Genomic DNA, 18,781 nt, shown 5'->3' with positions numbered 1-18,781 from the left:
ACAACAATGGCCAAAGTGAAATGGAGACAGTAGATACAGCTGGTCTGTTGTAATATAGTAAAGACAGTAGATCTGGATACATAGGATTCGAACTAACCACCTTTAGGTTACTGCCCAACACTCTTAACCGCTAGATTACAAACCACAAAATGTTAAACACAAAAAGACAAATGGTAGTAAATAAATGGTAAACTGGTTAAATAAACGACTTCTTGGAACTTTCAGACTGCCATTGTTTTGGGAAATGGAGGTATGTATATATATTTCGCCAAATATCTCTCAATGTGTATATTTCGATAAAAAAAAGTAGGACACCATTTTATTAAAGATAATCGCTTCTTTCTAATTATGTTTTATACTTCCTCGTTATGCAGATGTAGCCGATGTAAAATGGCTAGCTAGTTAGCGGGATCGGGGCGAGGGGACGGACGTAAAGTCTATGCTGTTACACAGACATAAGCGCAGTTGACACCATCGAGGTGAGTATGTTTACCTTCTCCACAAGTTTTTTTTTCTCTCTGTTTCGTTCCTAAGAACAAATTGTAGTGGTAATATGAAAAGGGATAAAACATTTGTTGTGCCATTTCGGCTAAAATGAATTCCAAGCGTAATTCCAGTCAAAATAGGCAAAACCAGGCAAAACACGTATGATTAAATTAATTTGCTATGGGCTCACGCTAGTGTTCCAGTTTAGCCAACGTTCTATTGCCGTTTTTCAGCCTTGAGTGAATTTTGACTCGTTCTGTTGTCCAGCCTATTTGAAGAGCTAGAAAATGGATGAGCACGGACGAACAACGTTTATGAATTTATGTACTCTCTATAGTACTGCATCGTTACACCTCAAAATAGCTAGAACCAGGTGTTGCAACAAATAATTTTTTGTTGTTTTGAACATAACCAATTCCAGGCAGACATTGTAATTATTTTGAGTGACAGTGAGGACAAAGCACTGTTCCACCAACTGTTGGGCGAATTTGGCACATGGGTGGATTTATTTGGCCCTGCAATTTAATGTTTTTTTTTTTTATTGTTGTACATAACAGACTGGAAAAACACCAGGAAATCAGCTCCGATTTGATTTCAGTTAAGAATCTATTCATGTATTCCCATGCAAAAGAGACACCTGATCATATACAAATGTAAGTAAGGTTTGAATTATTATTTTATTCAAAAATATTTGTTCTGGCTTCCAGTCAATTTTCAGTCTACAAATGATCTGTTGTTATATTCCTGCCCCCCAACCATCTGCTCAAGAAACAATTGGCACTCGGCTGAATCTAGTTGATGATCCCTGGGATAAAGGGAATGGATGACTCCTCCTTTCCTCTGTTTGTTTTTGTTCTCTTCACCAGGATAGTGAAATGACGGGCACCAAAAGAAAAGTACTATCCGGTGAAACACTTCCGTTTTCTCTGTGCTATGGTTTTTGGTTTGTTAACTTCACCATTCATTTTTTTAAGCTGCACTCACATTCTACACATGGTGCATTTCTTTATAATATTTTCTATGAGGGGGTAGGCATGCTCTACATGGCCTTCTAGGATGCAATCAAAGGCGCTAGATCTAAGTAAGAGGACTCTTAGTCCTTACACAATGCCAGTTTTTGCCCAGAGACTGCTACGTTTTTTTGTCAATTACTGTATGTCCTCCATTTCTGTTATTCCAATCTATAAGGTGATGACGTACTTGGTTTTGGTGGCTTTTAGCCTTGCTAGACATGCCTACTTTGCGTTTGCCTGTTGTTTTTTGGTGATTTTGACAGCTTCTTTTCCAGGAGCTGTATTCTCTTATTAAAGTAACATCTGTATGAGATTAACTTTGTGATATTTTTGTTTCAATGTGTGTGCAATTAATCACTATGGGAACATTATTATACTATAGACCTCCTTCAATTGGATGATGGCCTCCTCCTGCATGACACCTGTGCTACGTGCTGCTTCCTGTATGCTTGTGAGGAAGACTCCTTCCGCCACCTCTGTCACCTGAGCCGCCTCCTGTATGCTTCTGAGGAAGCCTTCTGTCACCTGACAGACCACTTCCTGCAGACCACCTGAACTAAATTCAGCATCTGCTGCTTCCTCTGCTGGAGCTGGGACTACGCTCTCCTTCACTCTCTTGTTCTCTCTTTCTCACGTTAAACTCCTACGTCTTCTTCCCTATCCTCTACTTAAAAAATAGGCAATTAAAGACTTTAAACCTGTTGATATAAAACAATAACGATGCACCTTTGTGGTTTTGTGGTTGACTTATTTTTCTACTTCGCTGTGCATCTGTTGCAGATTGAGGGGGTGGATTCATGCAATTTATTCTGGTAGGTATTGCCTTGGAGGACAGTGTCTTTCGTGAACCCTGTTGGAAGACATTTTTTACCAGAAAGGTATCATGTGACTGAAGTGTATTTTTATTGGCAAAGATGGGCAATAATCAGAGTAAAACACACTTCTAAGTGCTCCTCGCAGAGAGCGTAACCCCCTTTCTTCAGGCCCTCAAAGGACTTCTGCAGACTGATGTCCCCACACCTGATGTTTCTCAGCCACATCTTCCTCCTGAGTAATTACATAAGTGTGTAAAGGTTTAATCTCACATTTTATTAAATTCAGCTGGATGTTCGTCTATGCTTAAGGTTTCCTGTTTTATAGTTAATTTAGTAGTGTAGTGGTTGCTATGCTGTGGTAGTATATTGTAGTTTATAGATAGTTTATGGTTATGTCCTCTATCCCTGTTATTCACCCTGATTTAAAATATATATATATATTTAAACAGCAGCCATGTCGTTTTTCTCTCTGTGAGAGGAGTGTGATGTAGACTCCAGAAGTCATAAGAAAGGCAGTCTTTCTTGCTACTCCTGTTACCAGTACCCAAATGAGGACCTTACATTCTTACTGATCGTGTCCTGCTATAGTTAGTAGTTTAAATAGATTAATCCCTGTAGTCTGCAGACTTCTGGGGGCTATGGTCACACTCCTCTTCACTCAAAACAGACACTACTCTCTGTGAAAAACTACTACATTGCCTGATTAGTGTAACAGTATAACTTTAGACCGTCCACTCGCCCATACCTGGGCGCGAACCAGGGACCCTCTGCACACATCAACAACAGTCACCCACGAAGCATCATTACCCATCGCTCCACAAAAGCCGCAGCCCTTGCAGAGCAAGGGGAACCACTACTTCAAGGTCTCAGAGCATGTGACGTCACCGATTGAAACGCTATTTAGCACGCACCACCGCTAACTAGTTAGCTATTTCACATCTGTTACACTAGCAACACCCCCATTATCCATCTGTGGCACAATGTTGTTCTTTGATGAGGTAATGATAACAGCTGTTGGCATCCAATAAATGTTGCATTACCGCCATCTACATGACTGGAGTACATCTCCTTAATACTTTGCTTGGGGGAAGAAAAAAAAATACCCTGCCATCAAACACTACACTCACAAAAAACAAAACCACCTACTCCACTATTTAAATCTATCTCAGGCCAACAACCTGAAAGGATGGGACACCACCACTTAACACACCCTGTAACTTTTCTGATGTCAAGTCTCGCACACCCAAATACTCTGCAGCTGCCACATCAACCTCAATTTTCAGCGACTTAAGTTCCATCCCTGCAGTACAGTTGATAACCATTGCTATACATGCTAAAATTCCAATCTTACTGAAACATACAGTACCAGTCAAAGGTTTGGACACACCTACTCATTCAAGGGTTTTTCTTTATTTTTACTATTTTCTACATTGTAAAATAATAGTGACGACCTAAAAACTATGAAATAACACACATGGAATCATATAGTAACCAAAAAAGTGTTAAACAAATCAAAATATATTTGAGATTCTTCAAATAGAAACCCTTTGCCTTGATGACAGCTTTGCGCACTCTTGACATTCTCTCAACCAGCTTCATCTGGAATGCTTTCCCAACAGTCTTGAAGGAGCTCCCACATACGCTGACACTTGTTGGCTGCTTTTCCTTCACTCTGCGGTCCAACTCATCCCAAACCATCTCAATTGGGTTGAGGTTGGGTGATTGTGGAGGCCAGGTCATCTGATGCAGCACTCCATCACTCTCCTTCTTGGTCAAATAGCCTTTACACAGCCTGGAGGTGTGTTGGGTCATTGTCCTGTTGATAAACAAATGATAATCCCATTAATCGCAAACCAGATGGGATGGTGTATTACTGCAGAATGCTGTGGTAGCCATGTTGGTTAAGTATGCCTTGAATTCTAAATAAATCACAGACAGTGTCACCATTAAAGCACCATCGCTCCTCCTCCCTGTTCACGGTGGGAACTACACATGCGGAGATCATCCGTTCAACTACTCTGCGTCTCACAAAGACACGGCGGTTGGAACCAAAAATCTCACATTTGGACTCATCGGACCAAAGGACAAGTTTCCACAGGTCTATTGTCCATTGTTTGTGTTTCTTGGCCCAGCAAGTCTCTTCTTATTATTGGTGTTCTTTAGTAGTGGTTTCTTTGCAGCAATTCAACCATGAAGGCCTGATTTCACGCAGTCTCTGAACAAATCAAATGTTGTCACATGCGCTGAATACAGCAGGTGTAGACTTAACGGTGAAATGCTTACTTACAAGCCCTTAACCAACAACCCAGTTTTAATAAAAAAGAAAAAATAATTAAAGAGCAGCAGTAAAATAACAACGAGGCTATACACAGCGGGTACCGGTACAGAGTCAATGTGCAGGGGAACCGGTTAGTCGAGGTAATTGAGGTAATATGTACATGTAGGTAGAGATAAAGTGACAATGCATAGATAATAACAGAGAGGAGTAGCAGCAGCGGGGCAGGGGGGCAATGCAAATAGTCTCAGTAGCCATTTGATTAGTTGTTCAAGAGTGTTATGGCTTGGGGGTAGAAGTTGTTAAGAAGTCTTTTGGACCTAGACTTGGCGCTCCGGCACCGCTTGTGCGGTAGCAGAGAAAACAGTCTATGACTAGGGTGGCTGGAGTCTTTGACAATTTTTAGGGCCTTCCTCTGACACTGCCTGGTATAGAGGTCCTGGATGGCAGGAAGCTTGGCTCCAGTGATGTACTGTGCCGTTCGCACTTCCCTCTGTAGTGCTGAGCAGTTACCATACCAGGCAGTGGTGCAACCAGTCAGTATGCTCTCGATGGTGCAGCTGTAGAACTTTTTGAGGATCTGAGAACCCATGACAAATCTTTTCAATCTCCTGAGGGGTAATAGGCTTTGTCATGCCCTCTTCACGACTGTCTTGGTGTGTTTGGGCCATGATAGTTTGTTGGTGATGTGGATTCCAAGGAAGTTGAAGCTCTCAACCTGCTCCACTACCGCCTCGTCGATGAGAATGGGGGCGTACTCAGCCCTCCTTTTCCTGTCATGCATAGCCAGGCACAGTTGATGTTGAGATGTGTCAGTTCAAGTAACAATGTGAAGCATCTATCTAACTTATTTTCTGCAGCAGAGTGTACTCTGGGCCTTCCTTTCCTGTTGCAGTCCTCATGAGAGACAGTTTCATCATAGCGCTTGATGGTTTTTGTGACTGCACTTGAAGAAACTTAAAAAATTCTTGAAATTCTACGGATTGACTGACCTTCATGTCTTAAAGTGATGATGGACTGTTGTTTCTCTTTGCTTATTTGAGCTATTCTTGCCATAATATGGACTTGGTCTTTTACCAAATTGGGCTATCTTCTGTATACTACCTGTACCTAGTTGCAACACAACTGATTGTCTCAAACGCATTAAGAAGGAAAGAAATTCCACAAATGAACTATTAACAAGACACACCTGTTAATTGAAATGCATTCCAAGTGACTACGTCATGAAGCTGGTTGAGAGAATTCCAAGAGTGTGCAAAGCTGTCATCAAGACAAAGTGTGGCTACTTTGAAGAATCTCAAATATGAAATATATTTTGATTTGCTGAATTTTTTTGTTTACTAAATGATTCCATATGTGTTATTTCATAGTTTTGATGTCTTCACTATTATTCTTCAATGTAGAAAATAGTAAAAAAATTAAGAAAACCCTTTGAATGAGTAGGTGTGTCCAAACTTTTGACTGGTACTGTATATCACTTGTTGCCCTATCGCTCTGTACCGGTACAGATCTACTACTCACACCACTCCTCTCAGGATCCCTCCCCCTTGACCCATCTTCCTCTACTTCACTGCCTCAGCATATGACAACTTCTGCACTCCTCTAACCCTGGAAACCTCAACCTGCCTCTCTCACACGGGCCATTTCTCATCCCCAGCTCCATGGGCACCCTTACAATTAACACATACCACTACTTTCCCCAATGCTACACATTCCTTTGTTTCATGCCCTTCTGTGCACTTCTCACACCTAGGAACCTCCCTCCTACACACTGCTGCCACATGCCCATAAGCTTGACACCTGTACAACATCATGTATTCAGCACAAAAGCTCGTACAGGATAACCACAAAAGCTCGTACAGGATAACCACAGAAGCTCGTACAGGGTAACTTATATATCCTAACATCACTTTGTCGGACAAAGACTCAACATCAAAACTCAAAAGAACAGACAATGACTCTTCTGCTTCACCACTCACACCACCATGTCTGCGTCGCACCAAACGAAAAGCATCAAAAACCTCAGGAATCTTCCCATTCAGTTGGTCAACTTTTACATTTACTGCTACCCCAGTAATCACTCCTTTCAATGACACCCTTTTCTTGAGAGCAAAACAATTCACATTTCTTGCTCCCATTCGTTTAACGCGGAGCGCCTTCTCCATCTGACCAGCAGAAACACAAACAATTATCACAAGACCACTTCTGGATACCCTTCCTGATTCTACAGCACAAAACTCTGTTTTCAACCACCCTGAAACCACAAATGGATCAGCCAAAAACTTCACTCCTACTGTCAGACTCCTTTATCCTGACCCTCGGTGCAAGCCACAGACTCTGAGAACTTCACCACACCTAACACCTCCGATACTTCGACCTCATCTTCCACCAAACAGGAAAATTGAGAGGTGAGAGAGGGAAGGGTGGTTTTACGAAACACATATTCAAAGTCACATCTTCAGTGCAAATGGTAAAACTCTGGTACTAAAATAGATTCAGTATTCTTTTTCTCCCAAAAAATAAGTTGGTGTGTACACCAATTTGAAAACACTAAGAAGATATTAAACAACCTTTCAACTCGGTCAAATTCAGTCCTAATATTTGTGTTGTCGTTGATACGGTTTGTTTGCTGCTCAAGCACCATAGTGAACTATAATCACAGCTCATGTTTTGTGGTACCAGTACCTGGAACAACATCTATAAAAGAGTTTCCTTTTCACTATTAGTACATTTCAGTTCCTGTACCATGTGGAAATAGTGCACTCAGTCAAACTTGTTACATGTGTAACAACTGAATTTTGAAACAATTGCCTTTTTGATATGTTTTGAGAACCTAATATCACGGTTTTCGGTGAAACGGGAAAGATAGACGACAGGCAAGCAGGCGGCAGTGGAAAGAAAGGGGGAGGAAGAGGGGCAAGTTTAGGGTTTTAAGCGGCACAGTGGTTCAGAGTGAACTAAGGGGGGAGAGAGAGAGGTTCCCTTATGACTCATCTTTGACATGAAGAATAATTGTCACGTTCTGACCTTAGTTCCTTTGTTTTTGTCTTTGTTTTAGTATGGTCAGGGCGTGAGTTGGGGTGGGCAGTCTATATTGGTTTTTCTATGTTGGTTTATGAGTTCGGCCTAGTATGGTTCTCAATCAGAGGCAGCTGTCAATTGTTGTCCCTGATTGAGAATCATACTTAGGTAGCGTGGGTTTCACTTTTGGTTTGTGGGTGTTTGTTTCCGTGTGAGTGTTTGGTCCACACGGTACTGTTTCGGTTTTGGTAAATTCACGTTGTCATTTAATGTTTAGTGTTCTGAGTTTTAATTAAACATCATCATGAACACTTACCACGCTGCACTTTGGTCCTCCGATCCCTCTCTTTCTCCCGATGACAACCCTTATAATAATAATGCATTTTATTTTAATCGTTTCTCACAACACTCAGTCAATTTACATACACCAAGAAAATCAATAGGATAAAAAGCAATACAATCATACAAAATAAGTCAGTATATAAAAGTAGACTAACCATGGAGAACACTAATCATGATGAAAGACAAACCATGGAGAACACTAACCATGATGACAGACTAACCATGGAGAACACTAAACATGATGACAGACAAACCATGGAGAACACTAAACATGATGACAGACTAACCATGGAGAACACTAAACATGATGACAGACTAACCATGGAGAACACTAAACATGATGACAGACTAACCATGGAGAACACTAAACATGATGACAGACTAACCATGGAGAACACTAAACATGATGACAGACTAACCATGGAGAACACTAAACATGATGACAGACTAACCATGGAGAACACTAACCATGATGACAGACTAACCATGGAGAACACTAAACATGATGACAGACAAACCAGGGAGAACACTAACCATGATGGCAGACTAACCATGGAGAACACTAAACATGATGACAGACTAACCATGGAGAACACTAACCACGATGACAGACTAACCATGGAGAACACTAAACATGATGACAGACAAACCAGGGAGAACACTAACCATGATGGCAGACTAACCATGGAGAACACTAAACATGATGACAGACTAACCATGGAGAACACTAAACATGATGACAGACAAACCAGGGAGAACACTAACCATGATGACAGACTAACCATGGAAAACACTAAACATGATGACAGACTAAACATGGAGAAAACCTAAACATGATGACAGACTAACCATGGAGAACACTAAACATGATGACAGACTAACCATGGAGAACACTAAACATGATGACAGACTAACCATGGAAAACACTAAACATGATGACAGACAAACCAGGGAGAACACTAACCATGATGGCAGACTAACCATGGAGAACACTAAACATGATGACAGACTAACCATGGAGAACAGTAAACATGATGACAGACTAACCATGGAAAACACTAAACATGATGACAGACTAACACGGGAGAACACTAAACATGATGACAGACTAGCCATGGAGAACACTAACCATGATGACAGACTAACTAGGGAGAACACTAAACATGATGACAGATTAACCATGGAGAACACTAAACATGATGACAGACTAAACATGATGACAGACTAACAAGGGAGAACACTAAACATGATGACAGACTAACAAGGGAGAACACTAAACATGATGACAGACTAACAAGGGAGAACACTAAACATGATGGCAGACTAGCCATGGAGAACACTAAACATGATGAAAGATGAACCATAGAGAGCACTAACCATGATGACAGACTGACCAGGGAGAACACTGAACATGATGACAGACTAGCCATGGAGAACACTAATCGTGGTGACAGACTAAGCATGATGACAGACTAACAAGGGAGAACACTAATCATGATGACAGACTAACCAGGGAGAACACTAAACATGATGACAGACTAACCAGGTAGAACACTAAACATGATGACAGACTAACCATGGAGAACACTAAACATGATGACAGACTAACCATGGAGAACACTAAACATGATGGCAGTATAGCCATGGAGAACACTGAACATGATGACAGACTAGCCATGGAGAACACTAATCATGATGACAGACTAAACATGATGACAGACTAACAAGGGAGAACACTAAACATGATGACAGACTAACATGAGAGAACACTAAACATGATGACAGACTAGCCAATGAGAACACTAAACATGATGACAGATGAACCATAGAGAACGCTAACCATGATGACAGACTAACCAGGGAGAACACTGAACATGATGACAGACTAGCCATGGAGAACACTAATCATGATGACAGATGAACCATTGAGAACACTAAACATGATGACAGATTGACCAGGGAGAAAACTAAACATGATGACAGATTAACCATAGAGAACACTAAACATGATGAGAAAGAGAGAACTAGAGAGAGCATACTTAAAATCACACAGGACACTGGATAGGACAGGAGAAGTACTCCAGATATAACAAACTGACCCTAGACCCATGACACATAAACTACTGCAGCATAAATACTGTAGGCTGAGACAGGAAGGGTCAGGATACACTGTGGCCCTATCCGATGACACCCCCGGACAGGGCCAAAAAGGAAGGATATAACCCCACCCACTTTGTCAAAGCACAGCCCCCACACCACTAGAGGGATATCTTCAACCACCAACTTACCATCCTGAGACAAGGCCGAGTATAGCCCACAAAGATCTCCGCCACGGCACAACCCAAGGGGGGGCACCAACCCAGACAGGAAGATCACATCAGTGACTCAACCCACTCAAGTGACGCACCCCTCCTTTTTACTACAATGGACAATGTGATAATACCAAGCACGTTAGATTTGAGGAAAGCAGACATTCACTTTATGAATGACACAATGCTTAACTATTGTAGACAACTCTCTAAAGGGGAATAACTCCCGAGGGGGGACATGATGTAGTGCCAGGACAGTGGGTGATGGTAAAAAAATATGTGACAGACACAATAGGGCCAAAATGGGAAGGTCGTTATCAAATTTTGCTCCAGGGAAAATCACGATGGATACATGTCACTCATTGCAAGGTTGTCCATGTTGATGACAAAGCGGAGCCTGGAGAATAAAGAACTGATTGATTAGCAATTGGGGGCCAATCTCAGGTGAAGAAGCATAGTAAGATGATCAGAACCTGATAAGCTTCTATGTTGTATACTGCAGTCATCATATTAGGGATATCGCGGTGAAATGTCCAACCTTTTCCTGAAAATCGGGACATGCTTACTTAGGGAAATCTCTGTGAAATATCCATTTCTATTGAAACCAGGACATGTTATTTTCACTTTTTTATTTCCTTCGTTACAGGTTATGAGAATCTACCATCTGAGGCTGCAGCAATATCCCTTGACTGTACCTGAAACAATACAATATCACGGTGAAGTGCAACCAGTAGAACGGAAGAATAATTCCTCACTACCGGCAGACTGTCAGAACATCATGTCTAATAGTTATCTATGTGGGACTGATACCAGTGTGGAAGAGCTGGTCACTTTTAAAGGACTTGGTGAATGATTACCTTGACAAAGGGATGATTGAATATTATTGTCTTGCAGACAAGTGAAAGATGTTTGAAATTATTTTCCTTGTGAGTTTCCTCCTTATACAGGATGTGGGTGGTGTTTCCATATCTAACACAGAGATGCATCAGCAGGATGAGGGACACTCGGGAGTCAATACGTTTCTAGCTCTCTCGGTACACTATGCCACAGTAGTCAATCAAAGTAGTTGTTGGGTTTGTACTTATGCTCCATTCACATCAAGGCCAGGTATTCCATTAAGGGCTATTCCTCTTAACCAGAGTGAAATGTTGGTTATATGGAAAGATGTTAATTGGTATAAGGTGAGTATTGGTACTAATTGGGGTGAGAATGTTGAGTATCAACATGCGAGAGTACATAGTTCTGCAGATAGGTGCTGGAGGAGGCCTGATACTCCTGGATGTGTGTCCATTCAACAGCATGTGGATGAGTTGGGGGTGGAGCTGACATCCTGGAGTGATAATGGCACTAGTAATGCCCAGTAATGGCACTAGGACTACTTTAATGTGTCAATACCTTTGGTAATATCATCAATAATGGTATGATAGCGCCTACTGGGACTTACTTTATCTGTGGCTCCTATGCCTATTCCTGGTTACCAAAGTTGTGTTAAGGGTCGTGTTATTAGGGTTGTGTTATTTGGGATATGTAGTACCCCATGTAAGACATTCTGTGAATTCTCTTTTTTTCACAGCGTCATTATTGTGTGATTACAGAAACGGAGAGATTCTTTGCGATTGCTTTTCTCTCTTATGGTATTTCTAAAATAGCGTGGGAAGTTATTAATATGGCTAACTCTTTGGAAATCCTAGCAAATAGAACAGCTGAGAGTCTTGAGTTAATTACTGCTGAGATGGTTTCCATTATTACTGTGTCGATGCAAAATAATTTAGCGCTTGATTATCTTCTGTCTGCACAAGGGGTACATGTGTTGTTATTGGTGCTGAATGCTGTACTTACATTCCTGATAATTCTGAAGAAATAACTGACCTAATCCAAAAGATCAGGACTGAGGGCGCTAAATATCATGATTACAATCCAGATGATCTAGGCTTAGTCATGTGGTTGTCTTCCACATTCAGTACATGGGGATGTTTTTTGGTGGGCATGATACTTCCAATAGTGGGAGTTGTGGTTATTTTTGTTATCCTCATCCAGGTTATCAAGTGTGCTATTGCCTGATGTTTGTCTGCTAAAATCCGATGGTTACGTGATGGGGGATATCATAAGATTCATCAACCGTGTCCTTTTGGAGATGGGTGTCAGTGGTGTTCACAAGAATGTGATGGGGGTCACAAGGGTCCTCATCATCACACCAAGCCTCATGATTGTGGTCAATATGTCAGTGGTAACTCTCCTCTGTGCTGTAACGAACCATGCTCCCTCAGATGTGGTATCACACCTGTTAATACCTCTTTTCTATAACTTTGTCTGAAATCCATTTCTGGCAAGTAAAATATGCCTTTTGTGTTTTATAGGAACGCAAGGTGTTTAATGTGAATGATTTTATGCTTCCTGCTAATGTTTTATTCTGTTTATTTTTTAATGTTTTCTAAAATACATTTGAAGTATATTTCTTTTTAAAATGGTGTAGGGGGTAAGTATAAGAATATTTTGAAGATAAATACACAACGCAGAGGATGAGAGGACGAGAGTATCAACAACTAAATAGAGTACTAATGGTCAATAGGGAATTGTCAATTGAAATAGTTGGTTCAGTTCAACAGCTGTTTATAATCTGTGGAATATCAGTCCTGAACTCAGAGCTACGTGTGCCATGTTTTTATTGGTCTGTACATTGAGTCTGGAGCAGGATACTTGTTATTTGGCCATTGGCCCAGTTGTACTGCAATGACTTCTGATTGGTCAACCCCAGTCTAGGGTGGGGGGTTATAAGTGGCATCCTATTTCATTGTTCTGTGGAGAAAAGTTGAGGACAGGGGGAATGAACACCTACCATCTACCTTCCAGCATAACATCTATGATATGTCCTATTATTTGTGTGGCTGTAGATATGGTTTGTTTGCTGGTCAAGCTTAGCGTCACCATAGTGACATAAAATCACAGACCATGTTGTTGTTCCAGGAACTGGTAAGACAAGACACATCTGTAAAAGAGGTTCCTTTTTACTATTTTCACATTTCAGTTCCCATACCACACAGAAGTAGTGTACTCAGTCAAACTTGTTACGGTACACACAGGTGTAATGTCATGGGTATCCATTATTTTGGGTGGGAAAGAAAACAAAAACAACTGAGAGCCAAATGCATTCATCAGCAATGATGAAGCCAAGTCTTATTGTTTCAACTAATGAGAAATCCTGTGATTGATACATCAATCTTGCCTAAATGGATTTGAGTGAAACCTTTTGTTTGATAGTGACTAGGCCCATTCACACCTCTCTGGCCTACAGAACCTCAGTGAAGTTTTTATGGCTCAATAATGTTTTAATGACTTTTTACCCTCAACACATTCGTAGAATCGTTGGCAGGCAGCATTTGTAAGTGGGTTACACAACCAGCACCACCAGTCATTCAGGTGGTTTATACCAGTGTGTCCTCACGTGACACTGATTACAGACTACCCCTCTACTTCTTCAGTAAGTTTCTCCAGTCCCATGGGAAACACAGTGTCCAGCAGCCACATGTTCCACCCCTTTGAACAAGCTGCAGCATCGCCCTCCTGGAAAGGTACTACACAAGATCTATACAAAAGCTACTGATTTTACTACTCGATTGCTACTGAGATGTGTAGTAAACCAGTAGTGATTTATGTAGTAATTTAGGTAGTAATGAGTGATACATTGGGACATTTTACTACTGGTGAATCCTACATATTTCCTATTTAAATCACTACATATTTATCCCTTAATGACTACTGTGTAACTAATGAGCTTTTGGGTATCTAATACTTAAAACCTACACATACTTAAACAATTCCTACATGTTTATTGAATTACTACACAATGCCTACACATTACTGCTGTATGCCTACTCAATCCCTATTGATATTACTGCCAGTGCCATCTGTGTGTGTGTAGTGTTGTGTCACTACTGACCACTACTGAATTGCTCCTGATCCTTTTTCATTTCCAAAAATAAACCCTTTTGAATTAAACTACTAAATTTACTACTGTTTGCTTATTCAAAATCACTATAGACATCTTGTTTCAGTACTGTGTCGATACTAGACTTGTGCACATGTTATTTCCTCAAGTTTCTAACTGTAATTATATCATGAAACAAGAAATAATATGCCAATACAAACTTTATAGCACTTTTGTATTCATTCAATTAATTACAAATATATATATATATATATATATATATTTTTTTGTTAGCCCCTTTGAGTCCTTGTTTTCATTCAGCTTTTATCTTCGGTGTCACGGATCCCTCTGGAACTGCCATTACGCACACCTGGTCCCAATTCCCTTTGATTAGTAATTGTATAAGTGTTCCCTTTGTCCTGTTGATTATTGTTACAATGTCCGTTGGTCGTGTGAGTACCTGTGCTGTGTTGTTTTGGCTTTCGTGCTGCTTGTATTGCGCAGATGATTACGGGTCTCATCCCGTGTGGTGTCATTGTGCGCTTGTGTTATTTATTCGAGGTATACCTCGCTCTTTTGTTTGGGTTTCAAACCGGTGTTTTGTATACATGTTTGTTTGATCTTCGTCCCCGTGCCTTTACCTGGTACGCTGTAATTTGGGTGAAAAAAAACAAAAACATTACTCATTCCTGCCCCTGGGGCCTGTTGCACAAAAGTAGAATTAAGACATCCGGGATAAATGACTCAGCTGAGCTCAATGAAGCCAAAACATGTGCGTCCAGGCTTAATTGGTTGCACAAAGACCAAGCCAGGATGAGCAGACACGGATTCATTAAGCCAGGTGAAACCAATCCTGGATAGGTGCGCGCTCACGGCTCACTCAAATAGACCCCGCCACAGATCACAGATTAACTGATTTACCATGGCAACTAGAGCCGCGTACTTTTCCCCGTCGGAAGCACAAATCCTCATGGAGGCATACGAGGAGGTAAAAGATATAATTAAGAAGAAAGGCAACACCGCCACAGTGATAAAGCAAAGAGAAAAAGCGTGGCAAAGTATTGCAGACCGCCTGAATGCGTAAGTAGTGCACAATTACACACTCACCGCTCCGCTGAAACATCACAATTACAATTCAAATATTTAATTCACATCTCCAAAAATGCAGTTGTACTGTAATTATGAAACGGGTAATTTTTTTTATTGAAATGCACTGCAGATATGAGTGAAATTGTGTAAAGTAACTCCATCACACTGTATAAAGCTATGATAAAATTTTTGATATTTTTACTGAAAACAAGACAAAAATACCAAGTAATTTTTTGCAGTGTGACTCCATTAAGTGTGTGTGTGTGTGTAGATTAAACATGAACGGGCCAAAACGGACATGGCAGCAGGTCAAAATCAAATACAAGAACATTCTGCAGAATGATATGGTCCCTGACTAATATTTAACAAAGCACAAGCATATATTGTACCCAGAAGGTGCCTGCTCACACATTGTCTGTACTGTTTTAGCAGTGAAAAAGAATACCCACAGACAAGGCACGGGTGGTGGGTCACCAAAGGCTGACCTTACCCCAGCAGAGGACATGGCCTTGGAGCTAAATAAAGGCAGGCCCGTCTTAGAGGGGATCCCTGGGGGGAAAGAGACGAGCATAGGTTCCTCCCAAGATGCCACCCGCTTCATTCAAGGTATGTCCTTCCATCTCTACATGGGATACAACCACATTCATATTGAATCAATTTGGACTGTCTGACTTTGGTTTACCTATTGCCTTGCAGTGTCTGGCAGCACTGTGTTCCTGTTAGAGCCACCAGCACAAGCACCAGACGATGCTGATCCAGTGAGTACTCCATCAAAGGCATACTGTAGGCCTGGCATGTCTTGTCTACTAGCTTCAATATGAATCCGATTAAATGTGATAGGGTGAAGGCCCCAGTGCAGCAGCAACAGCACATGATGGAGACGATGATGAGGAGGAGACCATCTCTCTGGATTCCAGAAGGCATGAGGTATCATGTTAAGACTGTGAAAGTACTATTTACTCTACAATGGTGAGGAGTCCTCATCAAAATCAAAAAATATAATTTATTTTACAGGACCCAGATGCTATACAGTGGGAAAACCAGCCTGGCAACATAGTGCGTATTAATAAAAGGACACCACATCCTGCCAAATTCCAGCTGCGCTAATTGTATTGTGTTCACAGAGCTCACAAGCTATCAGAAAGTTGTATGGCAACCACCTCCGGTGCCAAATAGAACTGGCAGACATAGACATTCAGTACAAGAAGAAAAAGATGGAAAATCTTGCACTGGAGTTCGAAATAAAAAAGAGGACAATTAGGAAACTGGACCTTGAAATAAAAAAACTTGAGAGGGAGGTGAGATATGCCTTCAATGTACACTGTATGCTAACTGTAACACAAATGTATTAATCATTATTTTTCTTTCCTCCCCCAGCTCCAAGAAGATGACACAGCTCAAAATAAAAATTAGGTATATTCTCGTAAAGTCAAGTGAGCCATGACATATGAGCTCTTATTGTGAGCACACAGGACGGTGGCATCTTTCTAAGGTTTTTTTTATTTTCCCAGCAATCAGTACAACCAAGTCATCGTTATAAGGCATCGCCCTCTTTTGCCCACCCCCCCCAGCACCAGGTGTGGCCACTAGCCTATATGAAGGCCCAAAATTGTGTGTTCCTTTCTGCTCTGACAATGGCATGCCCATTCGTGCGAGATGTGGTGGATGAAGAAGCACTTGTGCTGAGGAGAGCCTTCAGGTGAGAAAGGGTCTTCAGGGACCGGTTGGACCCACTGGCCTTCCCTGATGACCATCTATATGAAAGATACAGGTTTTCTGCAGATGGCATCAGGTATCTATGCAGACTACTGGGTCCCAGGATTAAGCACCGCACTGCACGGAGCCATGCACTGAGTGTGGAGCAAATGGTTTGTGTGGCCTTGCGCTTTTTTGCTAGTGGAGCCTTCCTGTACTCAGTGGGGGATGCAGAACAGCTGAACAAGGCCACAATTTGCCGCACAATAAGGAGTGTGTGTCTGGCTATCAAAGCATTAGCAGATGTCTTCATCTCCTTCCCTGGCCACAGAAGACTCTGTGACATCAAAGAGGAGTTCTATAGGATTGCAGGTAAGAGGATCTACAAATTACAGGACAACTGTTAACACATAGTAGGATACTCATTACTTTGTGTGACAGGTTTCCCCAATGTCATTGGTGCAGTGGACTGCACACACATAAGGATAAAAGCCCCCTCAGGTGCCCATGAGGCCGATTTTGTGAATAGGAAATCCTTTCACAGCATTAATGTTCAGGTGAACATAACTTTTTGATATTGTCCATTGACGAACACTCTGCATTGCCAGTGATGTGCATTGATTGGTGTAATATTCCTCATCTTATGATTTCAGATGGTCTGCAATGCTGACTGTGTGATCAGCAATGTTGTGGCAAAATGGCCTGGCTCAGTCCATGACTCCAGAATCTTTCGGGCCTCTGAAATCTATCAGTGCCTATCACAAGGTAAGCCACACAACCCCTATTTATAACCATCATGGCTGTGTCAAGAATATCACTGTGTTTATGAGGTAGTAATGATGAGATTTTGTGTTGACAGGTGAATTCTCTGGTGTGTTGCTGGGAGACAGGGGGTATGGCTGCCAGCCTTTTCTCCTGACACCTTTCACAGACCCCCAGGAAGCACAGCAGGCCTACAACCATGCCCATGCCAGGACCAGGGCCAGAGTTGAAATGACCTTTGGCCTCCTGAAGGCACGCTTTCACTGCCTTCACAAATTAAGGGTCAGCCCTGTTAGGGCATGTGATATTACTGTGGCTTGTGCTGTCCTTCACAATGTGGCCTGCATGAGGAAGGAGAGGGCCCCCAGAGTGCCACCAGCCATGGACTGGGACAATCCGGCAATCTTCCCTGATGACGACAGTGGTCGGCTGCTGAGGGACCAATATGTGTTGAATTATTTTAGTTAGTATGTGTGCTTTCAATTTTGGTTAAATATGTCCTGCGGTGGCAGAGGAATTTGGGTTTTTTTGGGTTCGTTTTTTGACGAATTTGGCCTCTTATGATGTTTGTGCGGTATACTGTGTGTAATACAAGGCTGCAGGGAGGCTACTGCATCCATTCATTTGTCTGTTCAGTTGATGTGTATGGATTTGTCCTGCATTTATTTTAGTGTGCAGACATGCAGGGTGTGTTATACACATTCAAAGGTCTGTATATGTATCATTTTGTATAATATGCTTAGATTCTGTGCTTTCCATCTTGTAGAGTCACTGTGACTTCAGTTTTGAAAGGAGCTGATGGTTTACCTGCTTTGTTTTGTCCTTATTCAATAAAGGAACATAATGTTACACATTGTGTTTTTATATTCATATGGAATGTGTATTTGTTTATATGACAGAGTACTAGGGCCACACTGAAGAAAAAGGATAAAGTCATAAATTTATGAGGCTGGTTCTTTCTGCAGTAAAGCTACATATTGTTTTTACAGTTTTGATACTTATGACAATGTGATACTTAATATTCTGGCACATCAGCATGTCTTTGTTTA

The 18,781-nt window shown here is 41.4% G+C and overlaps 1 long non-coding RNA gene across 1 annotated transcript; it reads left to right on the top strand.

Annotated features, from left to right (window-relative positions):
• The first annotated feature begins 17,208 nt into the window (after positions 1–17,208).
• Positions 17,209–18,037, top strand: LOC139405781 (uncharacterized). The gene is made up of 3 exons (XR_011633912.1): positions 17,209–17,342; positions 17,624–17,735; positions 17,830–18,037. It is a non-coding gene; the product is annotated as an uncharacterized lncRNA (long non-coding RNA).
• The last annotated feature ends 744 nt before the right edge of the window (positions 18,038–18,781 follow it).

This window comes from Oncorhynchus clarkii, chromosome 3 (assembly GCF_045791955.1).
Source record: "Oncorhynchus clarkii lewisi isolate Uvic-CL-2024 chromosome 3, UVic_Ocla_1.0, whole genome shotgun sequence".
Taxonomy (NCBI): domain Eukaryota; kingdom Metazoa; phylum Chordata; class Actinopteri; order Salmoniformes; family Salmonidae; genus Oncorhynchus; species Oncorhynchus clarkii.
Note: the sequence above shows the minus strand (reverse complement) of the source record. Positions and strands in the feature narration are given on the sequence as shown.